The sequence below is a fragment of the Gopherus flavomarginatus genome, chromosome 3 (genome assembly GCF_025201925.1).
Source record: "Gopherus flavomarginatus isolate rGopFla2 chromosome 3, rGopFla2.mat.asm, whole genome shotgun sequence".
Lineage (NCBI taxonomy): Eukaryota > Metazoa > Chordata > Testudines > Testudinidae > Gopherus > Gopherus flavomarginatus.
In genome coordinates this window covers 249,548,273-249,562,267 of record NC_066619.1, presented here as the reverse complement: position 1 = coordinate 249,562,267, position 13,995 = coordinate 249,548,273, and the positions used below count along the sequence as shown (strand labels likewise).

At 44.9% G+C, this 13,995-nt stretch overlaps 1 protein-coding gene across 2 annotated transcripts in view; it reads left to right on the top strand.

Moving 5' to 3' along the window:
• STIM2 (stromal interaction molecule 2) overlaps nucleotides 1–13,995 on the top strand; it is a 153,151-nt gene that overhangs the window by 107,460 nt on the left and 31,696 nt on the right. The window lies entirely within an intron of this gene.

Below are 13,995 nucleotides of genomic sequence, written 5' to 3'. Positions count from 1 at the left end.
CTGGTAGTAGATGTGGCTAACCAACGGGAGCGTCAAGGGTTTCAGGGGTTAACACCGAAGAGCAGGGACGCAGAAAGACTTGAGCTCTTTGGTAGAAAGGTGTACTTCATGGGAGACTACAACTCCTCATTGCCAACCAACAGGCAATAGTAAGCCGATATGGCCACAACACATGTTCAGCCATGTCGAAGTTTGCTGAGCTCCTTCCCCAGGACTCGAGATCAGAGTTTTCGGCCCTAGTGGAGGAGGGCAAACTGATCTCTCAAGCCTTCCTCCAGGCCGCCTTAGATGCGGTGGACTCAGCCTCGCGCACCCTGGCAACGGGCTTGGTCATGCAGCGGGGAGCCTCTCTCCAGGTCTCAGGCCTGCCCTATGAGATCCAGCAGACAATTCAAGACCTCCCCTTCGAAGGGCAGATGCCGTTTTCAGAGAAAACGGACAAACATCTCCATAGCTTAAAGGACTCGAGGGCCACGCTTCACTCGCTGGGCTTGCATACCCCTGCGACCCAGCACAGAGAATTTAGGCCGCCGACGGCCCCTCGCCCCTACCAGCCGCAGACTTGCCAGGAGCTGGGGCGCAGGCGGGGCAGAAATGGCAGGAGGCATCACCAGCTTCACCCCTCCAGCCAGGCATCTGGCCAATCGAGACCACCATCAGGGCCCAGACCCCCTATTTGATGGTGCGGTCGAGGATGACCTACCAATCGAGACTCTGGATCCTTCCACTCCTACCTTTGGGTCAAGTATGTCCCACTTCTACCGTGCCTGGTCCAGAATTAAGTCGGACAGATGGGTGCTCCGCATGGTAGAGAGGGGATATTCTATCCAGTTCTCCTCCCTTCCGCCCCACCATCCCCCATCCCCGTCCCTTTTCAGGGACTTATCTCATGAGCAACTTCTAATTCAAGAAGTGAAGTCCCGTGGGAGCTCAGGGGCAAAGGCTTCTACTCCTGGTATTTCCTAATACTGAAGGCAAAAGGGGGCCTGAGACCCATCCTAGACCTGCGGCGTCTGAACAAGTTTGTGAGGAAACTCAAGTTCCGCATGGTCTCCCTGTCCTCGATTATCCCCTCCCTGGATCCAGGAGATTGGTATGCCTACCTTGACCTATTTCCACATTGCCATAATTCCACAGCACTGTCGGTACTTCAGGTTCATCGTGGCCAACGTCCATCTGCAGTTCACGGTGCTCCTGTTCAGACTGTCAGCTGCTCCCAGGGTCTTCACGAAGTGCATGGCGGTCGTGGCAGCCTTCCTGTGCAGGCAGGGCATTCAGGTATTCCCCTACCTGGACGACTGGCTCATAAAGGGCCGCTCCAAGGAGCAGGTAGAAACCCAGGTGTGCTTCATCAGGCGGACCTTTCTCAATCTTGGGCTCCTCTTGAACAAAGCCAAATCCACCCTGTCTCCGACGCAACGAATAGAGTTCATAGGAGCGGTTCTGGACTCCACACACGCCAAAGCCTACCTGCCGGAGTCCAGGTTCCGTGCAATTTCCGACCTCATCCTCGGACTGCACCGCGCCTCGGTTACCATGGTGCGAGTTTGCCTCCGGCTGTTGGGCCACATGGCGGCGTGCACCTATGTGGTGGTCCATGCCAGACTCCGGCTTCGTCCGCTGCAGTCCTGGTTGGCGACAGTTTATTGCCCGGTCAGGGACCCCCGTGGACTCAGTGGTGTCCATTCCCCACTTGGTGCTGAGCTTGCTACGGTGGTGGATCGACCCGCGGGAAGTCTGCATGAGTGTCCCCTTTGCTCCCCCACAGCCCTCCCTCTCCCTGGTGACGGACACCTCGGATCGAGGTTGGGGAGCGCACCTGGGACGCCTCAGGATGCAGGGCTTGTGGTCACTGGAGGACCTCAAATTGTATATCAGTGTCAGGGAGCTGAGAGCGGTCCCCCTGGCGTGTTTGACCTTCCTGTCTCAACTGGCCAGCAGATGTGTTTCAGTCCTTTCGGACAACACGGCGGCAGTTTTTTATATCAACAAATGGGGGGTGCACGCTCCACTCCCCTCTGCAGGTAAGCCCACCGCTGTGGGATTTCTGCGTTCACAGTGCCACTTACCTGAAGGCGTTCTATCTTCCCGGGGAGCAGAATGGTTTGGCGGACACCCTCAGCCGCTCTTTGCAGGGTCACGAGTGGTCCCTCCGATGGGATGTGGTGCACTCAATTTTCCAGCTCTGGGGCTTTCCCAGGTTAGACCTGTTTGCTTCAAGGGAAAACAGGAAGTGCCGACGGTTTTGCTCCCTCCTGGGCCGCAGTTGGGGGTCTCTGTCGGATGCCTTCCTACAACCGTGGGAGGACAGTCTGTTCTGTGCCTTCCTTCCGATCCCCCTGATACACAGGGTGATTTTAAAGATTCGCAGGGATCACGCCAGGGTAATCTTGATAGCTCCGGCGTGGCTGCGCCAGCATTGGTTCACGTCACTCCTGCACGTCAGTTCAGGCACCCTTGATGCTGTCCCTACTCCCAGACCTGATCACGCAGGACCGGGACTCCTTCCACCATCCGAAACTCGAGTCCCTTCACCTCATAGCCTGGATGCTCCATGGCTGAACCCGGTGGAGTTGCAGTGCTCCCAGCTGGTCAGGCAGGTGCTGCTAGGTAGCAGGAAACCGTCCACTAGGGCCACCTACCTGGCCAAATGGAAGCGCTTCTCCATATGGTCGGGTCAGCGGGGTCACGACCCGCTGGGGGTTCCAATTCCCGATGTCCTTGACTATTTGCTTCGCCTAAGACAACTGGGCCTCTCCCGTTCCTCCATTCGCGTTCACTTGGTGGCCATATCCGCTTTTCATCCGGGAGAGGGGGGTGCCTATGTGTTTGCGAACTCGCTGGTTGGGCGTTTCCTCAAGGGTATGGACAGGCTCTTCCTGCATGTGCGTCAGCTGACCCCTGCTTGGGACCTGAATCTGGTCCTCTCCCTCCTCTCGGGGCCTTCCTTTGAGCCTCTGGCTTCGTGCTCCCTGCTGTACCTGTTGTACAAGACTGCCTGCCTTCCTGGTGGCTATCACCTCGACCCGACGGGTGTCGGAGCTTCGAATGTTGACATCTGAGCCCCCGTACACAGTCTTCTACAAGGACAAAGTCCAACTTAGACCTCATCCGGCTTTCCTGCCCAAGGTCGTTTCACAGTTCCACATGGGCCAAGGTATCTTTCTGCCGGTGTTTTATCCGAAACCACAAGCCTCCAGCGAAGAGCGGAGGCTACACTCCCTGGATGTCTGCAGAGCCTTGGCTTTTTACATAGAGCGTACCAAGCCGTTCAGACGCTCGACTCAGCTTTTCGTCACAGAAAGGATGAAGGGGCAGAAAGGATGAAGGTGCTCCCGGTCTCCTCTCAGTGAATCTCTTCGTGGATTGCGACCTGCATCCGGGAATGCTACCGCGTAGCTAAGACCCCTGTCCCTCCGGTCACGGCCCACTCCACTAGGGCGCAGGCCTCCTCTGGGGCTTTCCTGGCTCAGGTTTCGACTTAGGAGATTTGTAGAGCTGCCACGTGGTCCTCCATCCACACATTCTCGTCTCACTATGCCATCACGCACCAGGCGAGGGATGACGCAGCCTTTGGGCGTGCAGTTCTCCAGTCAGCAGGGATCTCCGATCCCACTTCCTAAGGTTAGGCTTGTGAGTCACCTACTTTGAATGGACATGAACAACCACTCGAATTAAAAAGTAGTTACCCACCTTTTAGTAACTGTTGTTCTTCGAGATGTGTTGTTCATGTCCATTCCAACACCTACCCTCCTTGCCCCTCTGTCGGAGTGCCGGCAAGAAGGAACTGAGGGGGTGGAGGGTCGGCGGGCCCCTTTATAGGGCACTGTGGTGGCGCCACTCCAGGGTGCGCCCAGACTGACCCTACGGATGCTGCTAGGGGGAAATCTTCCTGCTGGCGTGCACGTGGCGCGCGCATACCTACTTTGAATGGACATGAACAACACATCTCGAAGAACAACAGTTACTAAAAGGTGGGTAACTGTTTGGTTTTTTTGGACTTGCTCTCGAAGGAAGGACTTACTGTATTCATTTTACTAGAAACCATATACCAGTCTGTAGAAATTACTGCCATCAAACTTGGCTGTACTGAGACTGAGTGTAGTGATTTTGCAGATTATTTTATTTCTCGACCTAAGGTTACCTACCAAAAGAATGTGTAGCTTTTGGATTGTTAGTCTTTTTATTAAGAATAGAACGGCATACTGGATCAGACCAAAGGTTCATCTAGTCCAGTGTCCTGTCTTCCAACAGTGGCCAATGCCAGGTGCCCCAGAGGGAATGAACAGAACAGGTAAGCATCAAGTGATCCATTCCCTGTTGCTCATTCCCAGCCTCTGGCAAACAGAGCCTAGGGACACCATCCCTGCCATCCTGGCTAATAGACACTGATGGACCTATCCTCCATGAACTTACCTAGTTCTTTTTTGAACCCTGTTAAAGTCTTGGTCTTCACAACATCCTCTGGCAAAGAGTTCCATGGGTTGACTGTGCATGGTGTGAAGAACTACTTTATTTGTTTTAAACCTGCTGCCTATTAATTTCATTTGGTGACCCCTAGTTCTTGTGTTATGAGAAGGAGTAAAATAATATTTCCTTATTTACTTTCTCCGCACCAGTCATGATTTTATAGACCTCAATCATATCCCCCCCCTTAGTTGTTTCTTTTCCAAGATGAAAAGTCCCAGTCTTATTAATCTCTTCTCATACTGAAGCCGTTTCATAGCCCAATCATTTTGTTGCCCTTTTCTGAACCTTTTCCAATTCCAATTTATCTTTTTTTGAGATGGACGACCACATCTGCACTCAGTATTCAAGATGTGGGTTTACCATGGATTTATACAGAGGCAATATGCTATTGTTATGACAGAAGGAGCAGGCAATATAAAGTATTCTAGCTTAGATTTTTGCTAGTGGACCATTTTAAATAGAGCGCTCTGCATGATCTCTTGCTCCTGTCACCTTCTCCATGGATCCTCTTTGTATCTAGTTCACTTGGATCTTCATCTGTGGAGTTTGGTACCTGGCAGGGACAGACGGTTCAGACCGTGGCTGCCTTGTGAAGAGAGGTGGAAGTGACAGAATTAGATGTGTCCATGAATGATCATCATGAGTAGGGATTGAGGGGGTGAAGGAAGATGGGCTTCTAGTGATGGGGAAGCTTGACTTTGTGGCACAAGGAGTAAGAAGCTGTTTCCCAGAACCTAGGTCCTGGTACTTTGAAGATCGGCTATACAAGGTGCTGAGTGGTGACAGAGAGGGGACAGAGTTCTCCTATTCTCTGCCTACAGAGCTTGAGCCCTGAATGCTTCAGTCTTGTCAGTGAAATGGCAAGAATATGGGTTTTTTTTGTTTTTTTGTTAGTATTGTTTGCCACTAGTTTGCAGTGCCACTGAGACCGAAGTAACTCAAAGCTCTAGCAGGGAGATGTTTGAGGACTAGTATGTTTGGGAAGGATGGGTTTTTAATTCTCAGTTATGTGGGGGAGAACAGCTGCTGTAATATGTAATTTTGTTTTTTATTTTTTATTTTTTTTGTAAAAGGTGCCTAGATTATGGGGCAGATTTTCGGTGTGGCTGTATATACGGAGGAATAGAGAAATCATTGGTAACTCTCCTCCTCAGAGTGGCTGGGCATTGGTGCTGGAAGAGACGTTCTGCTCCCGGCCTAACAGCTTCCTCAGGCCATCATTTCCAGCTGTCTTTGTGTTTCTAAGATGCCTCTCGCCTTGGTATCCATTCACTGAATTGATTGGAGCAGTGGCGGAGTCCACTTGCTGTTGCCTTTTGGGTTATTTCCCCTGAGTGGGACTCTGCTATTTGGGGAGATCAAGAATTGTGAAGTTTTTGGAAAAAAGTGAAATCTGTGGAGTTGGGTGGGAGATTTAAAGCCATGAATATAGGTGCAAATAACTATATAGCACCTTCCTTTCAAGGAGGTTTTCCAGAGAACTGCATACTTGTTCTGTTGGGATCACTCGTTAAGCACTGAAATGTAGTGATCTCTAGGTTTGGAGTGTAGCAGTGATTGCACATTAGCAATGCCACACAAGTCTCTGTTGTAAAGAAGAGGAAGTGAGTGGGGGAGAACTTCCTCAATTGAAATTACAGGGAGCATTTTAAATAGGTAATATGTTTACGCAGATTGAGTTTGTTCAGTAAATTGGGGCTAACAGGTTAATATGGGTGAAAAAATTTAGCTACTAGAGAGGCAAATGTTGCTTTGACATGGGCATCTTCTCATGATTCTTCTGTCATAGCACCCATAATCTGTTTCAGGGCACTGCTGAACCATTCCTTGCATTTGCTGCTAAATTCCTAAAGAAAACATAACCCATGAATTGGTGAAAGTTGCAGGCCAGCCTCCCAATCTAAATTTGAGAAACTGATTTCATGTCAACCAAACTTTGTCTGTTTCCCTTCTCAGCTGATAGTTTCCACTTGCCTTCACTGTCATCTAGAGATGTGCCTGTCACCAGTTCCATATTTTTGGGCAAGGTATAATTCTCCTATTGAAATCACTGTCTCAGTGCCATCTCTAAAATCCTCATCTTCAATATTTACCATTCCCTGGTTGTGTAATGCAACTTGCTTCCATAAGACCTCCCCAAATTTCAGTGCTTCATGAAGTCTAGAGAGTTGTCTGGTTCTGTCACATGCAAAGTAGCCCGATAACGTCTCTCTCTACCTCAAACATCTATCTCCATTTGCTCTCTGTTCTTTCTAGTATCCAGTTCAAAATTGTTCTCAAAATTGTTTAACTCTGTGACCTTTACTCCAACTGACCTTGCATATGTCTCCAACCTTTACTCTCTCCTCTCTTCTTGGCTAGCAATGACTGACTTCTCTCGTCCTCAACACATTTTTAATTACTAGTTCTCTTGCACCTGGTCAGTTTGCTGTATCATTTCAAATCATAGCTAAGAACGAATTAAGTGTGTGTATTATTTCCCCTCGCACTTACCTTTTAATTTTTATCGTACTGCTATTTTCTCTGTAGTTATTTACTTCTGCCAAGTGACTTGGAATGTAAGTTTATATGAAAGATGCAATGCAGAATAAAGCTTCAATTTTATTATTAATAATTGACTTAAGGAATAGACAGTTGCAAAGCAATATTTCCGGGTCTGCGAAATTAACGTAAAAAAAAAACAAAAACACAAAAAGGATATTCTGCTCCAGGTAGAAGCACAATGGCAGGGCACAGTGACTTTAAAAGGTCGGTGTAATACTCCCACAGCTATTTCACTCCAAGTATTGAAAACTGGATAATACCAGGAACCATTCCAGCATATAAGATTTTTCAACTTAATTCATACTTGTCTGTAAGGCTATAATACTGTAAAGTATTCAGTAATCATGCTGTGATGAGTGACATTGATGTGCAATGCTGGTGTATTCTTAGTAAATTGAACTGGCTAGGGAGATCAACTTCTGTATTTTTCAATAACTACAGTTTATGGTGACCTTAGTTCTTGACACACATGCATGTAAATTCACTCTTTAATTTTTAAAAGTGTGTGTAAGAATATCCCTATAAACAATTTGTTTTAAAAAGTTGAGCTGTTTAAAATCCATGATCTTTATTTCTATCTCCCTGCTCCTCACCCAGTGGCTTTTTAGTCAACCACACTAAAAATAGTTCTCAAAAACCCATCTGTCCTCCTCAATGTCATGCACAAACCCCCCTCCCCGACCCCCCAGCAACAGAACATAGCATCCTAGTAGGCCACAATACCAGGAAGCTCTTTACACCTCATGCAATTGTCTTTGTCCGCTTTAGGTCAACTGTGTTTATATTTTGTGAGTGAAAATTGGAGTAGTACTAAACACATAAGGCAGAAGCAAACTGCAAAACAATAGATAAAAGCAAAGGTTGCTGCAGGCAAGGCAGGGAGAGTAAGTACTGATGTGAAGTCCTTTAACCTTAGGCAAAGAAATAAACAGCTCAAATGGAAAATTGAGGGTTTATCCAAGAAGCCACACCCTTCACATTAAAGCCAGTTTATTTTCTCTGTAGCATTTATCAACAATTGTTTTTGTCTAACCAACCACTATATTTTTCTCATGGAAACGGGGGTTGGATTAGAAGATTGTGAAGGGAGGGTTCCACAGGAGGATAGCTGTCCTTAAGAAGCTGTCAAGAAAAGGCAAAAGTTAAACAATCTGTCAGTGAGGTTAGTGTCATGCTGAAGCAACTGACCTCCTGAAGGCAGCTACCATTAGGTACTTTCTTCATCTGCAGGGCGCTTTTCTAAAGAACATTTTCTTTTATTCCTTAACTATAAAACTGTTGTAGGCTTTTGTGCTTTAAAAATAGAAGCACTTAGTTTTTCCTTTGATTCATAATATAGCTGTGGATTTTGATTTGGGATTTAGCAGTCATCTCTGCCTTGTGTTCCTTCACCTTCCTCAGCACTCTTGGAAGAGGACAAAAGTCCCATTCAAACACCTGTGTGCTTTGGTATCAAGGGAAGTTAGTGCTGCCAGAGTGGAGCATATCTGCTGAAATATGAAAGAATTCAGGCTCTATTTGATGGAAATCAGTTGGTATCAGTTGAACTCACCTGCAGCCTTGTTGCTCTTCTATAAAAAGACCACCTGGAGTGACAACAGGTGAACTCTTCCAATTAGCCTATGCAGAGAGAGTCTGAAAATAGAAATGAATTTGGTCTCCTTTTGGCTTTATGTATGTCTCTCTTGTGAAGAAGCAGGCTTTACATGGCCACAAATTGGGTCAATGATCGAGCAAACTGATGCTATCTGTTCAGAAGGGGATCATGTCCTCTTGCCCAAGCGGGGAGCCCAAGTAAGTGCCCCATCCTGAGAGAATGACATGTAAGAACATAGGAGAATAAGAACAGTCATGCTGGGTCAGACCAATGGTCCACCTAGGCCAATATCACATCCTCTGACAGATGTTTCAGAGGGAATGAACAGAACAAGACAGTTATTGAGTGACCCATTCCCTATTGTCCAGTCCCAGCTTCTGATAGTCAGAGGTTTAGGGACACCCAGAGCGTTGAGTTGCATCTTGGCTAATAACCACTGATGGACCTATCCTGTATGAACTTATCTAATTCTTTTTTGAACCCAGTTATACTTTTGGTCTTCACAGCATCCCCAGCAAGAAGTTACATAGGTAAACTGTGCATTATTTAGAGAAACACTTCCTTTTGTTTGTTTTAAACCTGCTTCCTATTAATTTCATTGGGTGACTCCTAATTCTTTTATTATGTGAAGGGGTAAATAACACTTCCTTATTCACTTTCTCCAACAAGATTCATAATTTTATAGACTTCTATCACATCCACCTCTTTTTTAAACTTAAGTCCCAGTCTTTTTAATCTTTCCTCGTATGGAAGCTTTTACATAACCCTAATAATTTCTTTTTCCCTTCTCTACACCTTTTCCAATTCTAAGATATTTTTTGACTTGGGGTGACTGTGGGCATACCATGGATGTTGTATAGTGGCATTGTAATATTTTCTGTCTTACTGTCTATCTTGTTCCTAATGATCTGCTTTTTTTACTACTGCACATTGAGCAGATGTCTTCAGAGAACTATTCCTCTGACAGCTCCAAAATCTTTCTGGTCATAACAGCTAATTTAGACCCCATCATTTTGTGTGTATAGTTGAGATTATTTTCCAATGTGCATTACTTTGCATTTATCAATGTTGAATTTTGTCTGCTGTTTCATTGTCCAGTCACTCAGTTTAGTGAGATCCTGTTAACTCTTTGCAGTCAGCTTTGGACTTAAGTATCTTGAGTAATTTAGTGTTGTGTGCAAACCTTGTCACCTTACTGTTCACCCCTTGTTTCAGATAATTTATGAATATGTTGAATGGCACAGGTCCCAGTACAAATCCTTGGGAGAGCCCTGTTGTTTACCTCTCTCCATTGAGAAAACTTGCCGCTTATTCTATACCTCGTTTCATGTCTTTTAACCAGTTACTGATCAATGAGAGGACCTTCCTTTTTATTTCATGACTGCTAATTTTGCTTAAGAGCCTTTGGTGAGGAACCTTCTCTGAAAGTTGGAGTACACTATATTGACTGGATCATTCTTATCCATGACCCCCCCCCTCCCCAAACAGTTCTTATAGATTAGTGAAGCATGATTTCCCTCTACAAAAGCCACATTAACTCTTACTATAGTTTTAAGCAATCTCCTGGTACTGAAGTTAGGCTTACAGGCCCATAATAGTCAGATCGACTCTGGAGCCTTTTTTAAAAATTGGTTTCATGTTAGCTATTTGCCAGTCAGCTGGTACAGAGGCTGATTTAAGCCATAGGTTACGTGCCACAGTTCTGCAATTTGAGTTCCTTCAGAACTCTCGGATGAATGTCATCTGGTCCTGGTGACTCATTACTGTTTAATTAATCATTTTGTTCCAAAATGTTCTCTATTAACACTTCAGTCTGGGACATTTTCTCAGATTTATCACCTAAAAAGAAAGATTCAGGTGTGAGAATCTCCCTTGTGTGCTGCTCAGTGAAGACTAATGCAAAGAATTCATTTAGTTTCTCTGCAATGGCTTTGTCTTCCTTGAGTGGTCTTTGAGCACCTTGATCATCCACTGCCCCCACTGATGATTTGGCAGGCTACCTGCTTCTGATGTACTTTAAAAAAATTTTTTTTCCTGTTTAGTTTCACCCTTGGCTTGCCAGAGTTTGTGTTCCTTCTTATTTTTCTCTGTAGGAGTTGAGTTCCAATTTTTAAAGGATGTATTTTGGCCTCTTTTACTTTATGTAGCTCTGGTGGCATATTTTTGATCCTCTTACTTTTTTTGAATTTTGGGTATATTTGTAGCTTGAATCTCTATTATGGTAGTATTTAAAAGTTTCCCTGCAGCTTGCAGGCATTTCATTTTTGTGACTGTTCTTTTTTAATGTTTTTGTATTAACTTCCTCTTTTTTTTGTGTAGTTCCCCTTTTTGAAGTTAAATGCTACTGTGATGGGTTTCTTTGGTATTTCCCACCATGCAAGTCTGTTAAATTTAATTACGTAATGGTTGTTGTTGCTGAGCAGTTTGGCTATGTTCAGTTCTTAGACCAGATCCTGTGCTCCACTGAGGATTAAATCAAGAATTGCCTCTCGCATTGTGGGTTCCGGGACTGGGTACTCCAGGCATCAGTCATTCATGGTGTGCAGAAATTTTATCTCTGCATCACATCCTGCAGAGGTGACACGTACCCAGTCAAAATAGGGATAGTTGAAATTCCCACACTGTCGTTGTGCTTTTCGCTTTTGTAGGCTCTAATTTCCCTGAGCATTTTACAGTGATTTCAACATCCTGGTCAGATTGTTGGTAGTATATTCTGATAGCTATACTCTTATTGAAGCATGACATTTATATAATAGAGATCCTATGGTACAGTTTAAGATTTTTATGATATTCATAGAATATCAGGGTTGGAAGGAATCTTAGGAGGTCATTTAGTCCACCCCCTTGCTCAAAGCAAGACCAATCCCCAGATAGATTTTTGCCCCAAATCCCTAAATGGCCCCCTCAAGGATTGAACTCACAACCCTGGGTTTAGCAGACCAATGCTCAAACCACTGAGCTATCTCCACCTTCTTTCACATACAGTGGCAGTGCTCCACCCACAAGACCTACTGTCATTCCTATGTATTTTGTACCCGATATTAGTGTCCCATAGATTATCATCATTCCACTAAGTTTCTGTGATTTCTGTTATATCAATATCCTCATTTAATACCAGGCACTAAAGTTAATCCATCTTAGACTTGTAGAATTTGTATGCAAGCACTAATACAATTTGTCAATATTTAGTTATCTGCCTGCATGTGATGTTATTGAATGGGACTCTTTTTTTTTTTTTTTTTTTCCCATTTGTCTATTTCTCTCCAGTTTCTGCCTGTACTTTATCAAATTCTATCCCCTCCTTTTTGCTAGGATATACAGTATCCCCCTTAATAAATCCTCTCCTACCGGCGTCCCTGTCTGAACCATGTGCACCTTCCTTTCCCCAGTCCTCAGTTTAAAAACCTTGCTGAACTGTAAAATTAAAAAGGTTGAAGAAATCTGATTCTGTTTGTTTAGTTGGAGCCCATCTTTCCTATGTAGGCTCCTCCTTTCTCAAAACCTTCCCCAGTTTCTAATGCACCTAAATCTTTTCTCCAAACACCATTCTCTCATCTATATTAAAAGGAACCATGAAAGTGTAGGGAAGGGGAAAGTCACCGTGATGCGTGGCAAATGAGGAACTATAATAGGAGCGAAAGAATTCCTTCAGGAAACAGTAACCGTTTGGCCAAAAGTGAAGATTGTAGGGACTGAAGGGGCAGATTTTCTGACAGACCACGTAGTGGACCAAAGGATACAGAACTGCTCTGATCAGAGTGAGGGGGACAGCTAAGATTTGAGACAAAGTTCAGCAGGGTTTTCATTTTTCTGGTATGCAAAATCATCCCCAGTGTGGAAGAGCCTGAGATGTTTGCTTGTTCCTACGATGAGATATGACAATTGACCTCAACCCCAGAGGAAAATCTTTCCCTGCATGCAACCTCAGTTATGTCTATGTCTTTGACTCCATTTCTCTTTGTAGGATGTCAGAGCATGATTTTGCACAGGGAAATTGCTTGCTGGCAATTGCTCCTGTCACAGACCTCCTTTTTTCCCATTCTACATTGTGTCTTCTTGCAAAGCGCTGCTGCCTTGTACTTTGTATCTTTCTCCTGATTTCTTTTCTCCCTCCAGAAGTGTTTGATCTCAGGGTAAAAGTGGGCAGACTGGGCCCTTATACAAAGGGCTTAAATGAGAGATTCTTTCCCCATGACCAGATTAAAGGTACCCTGCCTTGGGTACCTCATTGCACCACTGCCCTGCACTATGTGATTTCCCTATTGTCCCCTGCTTGGGGTTTTAATGGTAGGGTACCCCCATGAAGAACTGGGCTTATCGTGAAGAAGGGAGGATTCTGCCTGCACCCAACTGAGCAGAGAATATACAGTACAAGAGGACTGTGCGGATTACTCACCACCTCAGTATAGCTTTGAGGTGTCAGTAGTGAGGTTACAATCTGGGGTTTGTTTTACAGAGATGTCAGCCTGTTTGGTACCGTGGCTCAAACACCACTAAAAATCCTTTAAACCTTTTATTAAAGATAAAGAAAAGGAGAAACTGTGTTTGAAATGTCAAGTATAAAGTATCACTTTCATTTTAATAGCATTTCTTGTTCCCTTTCACTTTAGCTGGAGAGAGTTTTCAGGACAATCCCCTTTGTTTGACAGTCCTGGATGATATAAAAAATAATAGCTCCTCTTTTGTGGAAAAGAGAAGTTATTTGAGATGGGCTAGAGCTGTTGTTATAGCTGCTGATGTTAAAGTCTGATCCTGTTTCACAATAGCTGCTGATTGGGATTCAGCTGGATCTGGTAGACCAGAGGTAGTCAATAGGCAGACCGCATGCCAAATCTGTACTGTCATGTGCTTTTGAACAGACCTTGAAATCTTTTTTAATTTACTTAGTATCTTTTTTTTAATTATTTTCTCTGGATTCTGGACCTTGACTGTACCTTGACCAAGAACTTTGGACCTTGACAAAAAATAAGACTACCATTGTGGGTAGGGGTCCCGATGTCATCTGGATACCTCTCTCTGGCCAGGGCATCTTTCAGGATTCCGAAGGCCCAGGCTCCCAGGATATAGTGGTGGTGACAGCTGTGATGGTGAAGCTTGCTTCAGTAGCCTCTGTCTGTTCTTCCCCATTGTTCTCTCCTCCCTTTCCCTTCCCCCCCCCCCCAGTCTTTCTTTAAGGACCCATTAAGAGAACAATGGTTGGAATAGCCCGTCTCTGCATTGTTTTTGCACCAATTAGACCTAATATCCAACACAGCAATTTTGGCTCATTAATTTCAGATTTCACATCATCTGTTTTTACCAAGCATGATTTTAACATAGTCCTTGAATCATATTAACTTGGCTCTCCTTGTTTTGACTAATTTATTTTTTCTATCTCTTTCATA